General features: G+C 25.7%; 1 protein-coding gene across 2 annotated transcripts in view; it reads left to right on the top strand.

Moving 5' to 3' along the window:
* LOC108685849 (spindle pole body component 110) overlaps nt 1–6,599 on the top strand; it is a 20,881-nt gene that overhangs the window by 3,601 nt on the left and 10,681 nt on the right. The gene's annotated exons all lie outside the window — the stretch shown is intronic.

Genomic DNA, 6,599 nt, shown 5'->3' with positions numbered 1-6,599 from the left:
ATATATATATATAAAACATTTTATTTTTTCCTGGGATTGATTTTATTTCTGCATTTTCTTTATATATATAGAAACTGAAAGTTATTATCATAATAATTTCGCTTAAAGAAAAATTGATATTGGGTTGTCCGGAATATTCGTGCCGACTAACTTATATAATTTAATAAATGTATACTAAAATTTAAATTTTCTGCGTTTCAATTTTCCTTCAACATCGGCACTTTCCGGACAACCCAATACATTGAAATAAAGAATAAAATCCTTACATTGTTATGAATCTCTGTCAGTTGTTCAATCATTTAAAAATTAATTCAAAATTGAATCAACAAGAGAATGTAGAATAAAATGAACGGTTGCGAAAAAGTAAAAATTGTATGTACTCTCCTTATATTTCATTATTTTGCGTAGTTAACAAACTTCCGCGAATGCGATCTTTATACATGTGTGAAGTTGGATGTTCAAGAATGATAAAAATCAAAATCAAATAAACTGCAATAATTACACTATCCAGTTACTAAATATTTCTGAAATATTCATAAAATAGGTTTTTAAAATTTTAAAAAACATTTCAAGTATTCCAAAGTATTGTATTTCTGAAATATAAACGAAATGTAAAAGCAACATTCAAATATCGGTTAAAAATTCCTTATATATCATTACATATTTCGAAGATATTCTATATATATTTCACAAAATTTTAGTTTTTCCTGAAATTCCAGGTATGATGATCTCTGAATCACTTTTCAAACGAAACTGTTCTAATCATCAACTATAAAGTTGCAATTCTTTTTTTTTTTGATGAGTTTCGGAATGCAACCTACTCACCGAGCGATTAGTTATTTATGAATTGAATCATGTACGTTCAACCGCTCTACGAACAAGGATGAGTTGTGAAACTTATAACAAAAAAGTTGCAATTTTTTAACTGATGAATGTATCATGAAAACTACATTTCATCTTGAAGAAAATTTTGTGACTGATTTTTCACGCGAAACATTCTTTATATTCTTTCCTAAAATGAGTCTTATTTACGAGTAAATGCATCTTCGCCACGCCCTTTGTCGATGAAAATGTGCCATGTACTGCTTTGCTTTCTCGCGAGTAATTTTCATATGATATGTATTTCATATGATATGTGACAAAAAATATTCATACAATATTCTGAACATTTCATCGACAATTGCTGTGACAATAATTTTTTTAGTGTTTCGAATTATTCGACATTTTGAGAATAATTCGAGAATATAAATCAAATTCTCTGAATATTTAGCGTTAGCTGAGTATTCAACTGTTATATTTTCTTCAAAATACGACAGTACATTTCCTGAAAATTTTTTCATGCTAAAGTCGATGCCATTGATTGAACTGGTAGCACATTAAGATTTTGAGCAAATTAAGGTTGCATATATAATTTTTTGCTGCAAAATTAGTATTTTTTATGATAATAAAACAAGAGCTTGTTTATAAATAAAATCTATGATATCTTAAAGTATAATTTAAGAGCTTTTAAATGAATTTTAGTTTATCATCATACAACTTCCATCAAATTATAAATGTTTGAATTTTATACTTTCTGTATAATTACACACAGTGGTCGTATTTAGAACGCGCTATCGATAAAAGCGCGCTTTTATCTCTGAAATTCTATAATATACGTGACGTAAAATATAGTATGTTAGCGCACTCGTATAAGCGCATTCTAAATATGGGTCAGTATATGTATGTATAATTTCAACAAAAATATCACTTTTTTCTCTTCGAAATGCCATGAATATACTCTAAATATTTATATACTCTAAACACATGATAATTTTGTTAACATATCAGGATTTTAGGAAGTTATTAGGATGTTCGCAGCTATATTCATATAGAAAATTCGATTCATATTCCTAATGTACTGAATTTTATATGAATATTTATATGCTTCTCACGAGAATCATTCGTGAGCGAATATCATCTCCACCGATATAGAGGATCGCGGTGGAGAACATTTGCTCGTTAACAAGAATCTGGGAAAGAATATAAAGAGCGCAGCATTTCATCTGTCCCCAAATAAACCCCAAAATTGGGCTTCAAAGTGAAAATGTGAAGTTGCGTTATTGCGAAAAATATTATCTCGGCCGGAAGTTCGGATCTTTTGTATTCCTTATGAGTGTAGTAAGCCTTTAGACTACAGAGATAATATTCTTTCAGCCGCGAGGGAATATTTTTCGCAATAAATTTATTTATATAATTTTTCAGCATATTAACATTTTTCTAATATGATACTGGATTGAACATCAAAATTATTAAAATTTGCTTGTCAATTTAATTTAATTTGTCTATTAGTAATAAGGTTCATAAAATTTTAAAAACAATAAAGAAAAAGGGCTTAAACCAAAAATTATTTTACAAAATTAAACATCGTTAATATAGAAGTTTGAACATGAATAAAAGAAAAAATCCTTTAGTTGATTTAATATATATGTTAGCAATAAACAAATAGATGTTTCGATCGGATCATTATTAATGTTAAAAATATTACGGTAAAAACAAAACATAATATAAATTTATACTTCGCTCTCTCTAACAAACGCTAGTAACATAAAAACGATTATCATTCCCGATAAAAAATTTTTCATGCATGAATACAAATAGGTATGTATAAACCTGCAGAAATATTCATAACATGTACAATCATATATGAAATATATTCATACATGTTCATACATTCTTTTTTCTTTTGTAAAATTACTTTTTAGTGTAATAGAAATAATAATAATAATGTGAAAATACAAAAAATAACTAAAAAGGTAATTTTCGCACTATTTGTTTTAGAAATAATCAAGTTTGAAGAAATATTACTTACGTAAATAAAAAAATTACTTACGTATAATTATATATAAAATTATGCATAATTATGTATGAGCAATTTTTTTTATATTTTTCCAAAAATAATTTTATTACAGTGTTTTGGAAAGTTCTCGACGTCAGCTATTAGATTTTGGAAACAAAAATAGAATGTTCCGTTTAAAAAAATCGATGTAACATTGACTTGATCTTGACGATTCCACCCAAAGTCAAACTGATAAAATCAATAAATAGAACCCAACAACTTTTATCTGAACAATTTTTCTCAATAATGCTAAGTTTTCAAAAAAAATAAAAATTTGTAACGCTTTATTTTGAACACCCAGTGTAGTATTATATACAGTCACGAAACTAATTGTCCGAATACAGATATTGCAAATTTATTTTTTGATACAGTTTTATTTATTTTTCGATCACCAAATAATATAATTTTTAAAGAATAATAGTATTTAGAAGTGAGAACTCTTTCTGTGATTTACTTTCATCTCTAATATTAGTTAAAATTATATTTTTAGATACATATATATAGACTTAATCAATAAAACTATAAAAATAATCGCGAAATTAATTGATCGAACAAATAGAAATAACATTGAAGAAAATATAATTATTAAATATATTAAATAATATATATATTGTTTTATAATATATATTGTTTTATAATAGCGCATGGGACCATCCAAACCATCCTTAGCTTCAACAGCATTTAATCTCCTTAGAATTGTTTCCACAAGTCTTTCGGGCAACTTCAGGATTAATGTTTTCTCAAACTTCCAGGATGATTTTTTCCAATTTCCCATGATTCGATTTTCGGACTTAAGAACTTCTCATAAATGCTCAATAGGATTCAATGGACTCTGGGAAGGCCATTTATGTTGATCTTATTTATTTTTAAAAATTCCTGTGCAGAGAGGTATGTTTGAGATCGTTATCTTGCTGTATGATAAAATTCCGTTCGATTCCAGCTATACAAGCGGACTCTTTTAAATTATGCTTCAAAATTTCTACGTACATATGTTGATTCATTGTACTATGGATCAAATTTTCCTACTCTAGAAACTGTCATAGATTTCCAGAAGAGAGATTTTCCACCACCATATTATACAGTAGGAATCAGATTTCGGATTTTAAAAACTTCTCTGATTTTACGATAAACTTTTTTTTTACCATCAAATTCAAACAATTTAATCTTTGATTCATCTGTCCATAGATACTATCCTCAATCATTTTGGACAGATGTTCTCTGGACAGATAATCAAAAATTTCTTGTGAAAACAATTCCAACAGACTAAATGCTGTTATTAAAGCTAAGAATGATTCCACGTGCTATTAAAACTCAATATATTATTTAATATTACATTTTTTTCAATATTATTTTTGTTTGTCCAATCAATTAATTTCGCGATTATTTTATAGTTTTTGTTGATTAAGTCTATATGTGCATCTAAAAATATAATTTTGACTAATATTAGAAATAAAAATAAATCACTGGACAAAGTTCTCATTTCTAAATATTATTATTCTTTAAAAATTATATTATTTGGTGGATATTGTATCGAAAAATAAACTGCAATGTCTGGACAATTAGTTTCGTGACTGTATATACAGAGTGTCCGGCAAGACTTTAGCAATAATTCATAAGGAGATAGATGGGACTAAACTGAGTCGAAAAGTCCTCTACTATTATGCAATTTTTGCAAGAGTTATACAACAAGATATTAATTATTAAAAATCGCTGAATATTGCTTTTTAATTTTTCACTCAAATACTATCAACTTTTCAAAAAAACAGTGAGAGACAAAAATTATTATTTTCTTCTCATAAAGTTTTCTTCTCATAAAGTTCTGAGAATTTTTTCAGAATTTTTTAATAATTTTTTAATACCGTATTTTCTTATGTTTGTAAAAATAATATGTTTGTAAATAAGAAAATGCAGTATTAAAAATTTGATAAAAAATTCTGAAAAAATTCTTAGAGTTCCATGAGAAGAAAATTAATGATTTTGTCTCTTGCAGATTTTTTGTAAAGTTGATAGTATTTGAATAAAAAATTATTGAAGATCAATATTGGGCAATTTTTAATAATTAATATCTTAACTATTTAAAAATTTTTTACCGGGGTAGATAGACAATTAAATATTTGTTATAATGTTACCCAACAAACGAGAATAGATTGAAATGGATTCAAATGGATTCAAATTTTCAGAAATATGAATTCATGAATATTAAAATGAATCCTTTTCAATCCTGAATGCATTTTTATTCATTTATAGGAATTGCATAGAGCATATCTCTATGCCTTTCAATCTAAAAATAATATTAGCATTTTCTGTGCATCGTGAATACTACTCAATTTAGAATTGTTAATAGGAAGTACAGTTTTTTAATTCAGTTAAATTAAAAAATAATATCAATTAATAATACTGTTCAATTCAATATTTTGAATATGAAATGCAGTTTTTCAATCTAATTGAATAAAAAAAGTTTTTATTTAAAAATGGACCAGAAATGCTACTTAATTATTCAAAATTATAAGTAAAAAATTTTTTGTTTTAATCCAAGTAAATTCAAAAAAATTGTAATGTAAAAATAATTGAGCTATATTCTTTTGTTTCTCTTTAATTAGAAGTAAAATGAATGAAATGAACGATATGAACATTCACAAAGTCGAACTCAAATATTAGGCTAATCACGGCGCGCGACATCGGCCAAGAGAGATTAGATTATCCGATACTTACCCAATGTTATCTCTAGTAATGTAAATTGTTTATATTTTATTATCTATTATATATCTGTATATGTATATATATATATCTGTTAAATGATGATATTTTTATTATATCTATATAATTTCGTTACTAGTTTAGCTGGTTGTAATTGAAGTAGAGAATGAATAACACATATATGTACAAGTGATGTAGCGAATAATGTAGAAGATTCATAATCTAGAGGTACCAGATTCAAATCTCACTAAAGTGCGTTTTTTAATACCAATTTGAAGTAGTTAATTTCAGGTAATATAATTATTATAAATGTCTTAGGAATAAAATTTGTAATCCTTAAATATGAATGTTTTTTTCTCGATTGATATTAAACTAGTGTCAGCTCGGATCCAATCCATTTTCATGGATTTAAAGTACGCATTAAAAAAATTTTAATCCTTCTCGTTTGATGGGTAAATAATTTAATTAAAAATAAACAAGTACGAAAATTAAAGATAAAGAGTCTTTTTGAAAGCTGCTATTTTTAATTCACATTATAAGAACTTTTCAAAGGTCATAAAAAATTCTAAGATTTGACTTTTTATTTGTATTTGTGTAAATCTATAAATATTGGTCAAATCGTTATTTAAACTATCAATCTGAAAAGTAGAGACTTCAAGCTTTAATGCTTTCTAGATGCTTCATTTTATTATGATCATTTTTTATGAAGTTACTATTTTCTCCTAAAATTTTGGTTTCTCTTATTTTTAGTAAAATACCTACTAAATTTGATGCGTAATTTTTTGACGTAGTGTATTTAATATTTTATGTCAAAATATACGAAAATAAAATATAAAATATCTCATCGATCGAAATATTCCTTTTTCAATCATCTTCCCCTAAAATCTTTATGCATATAGAATGTTCAAAAGGATCCATTATTTATATAAAAAAATGTAAATATAAATAAATAAATCCATTAAAAGAAAAAATATAAAAAATGAAATTGCACTTTTTTAGTACATCATTATATTTACAAAAAAAAGAG

Source organism: Atta colombica, unplaced genomic scaffold (assembly GCF_001594045.1).
Source record: "Atta colombica isolate Treedump-2 unplaced genomic scaffold, Acol1.0 scaffold161, whole genome shotgun sequence".
In the NCBI taxonomy this organism is placed as follows: Eukaryota; Metazoa; Arthropoda; class Insecta; order Hymenoptera; family Formicidae; genus Atta; species Atta colombica.
This window is presented reverse-complemented; position numbering and strand designations above follow the sequence as displayed.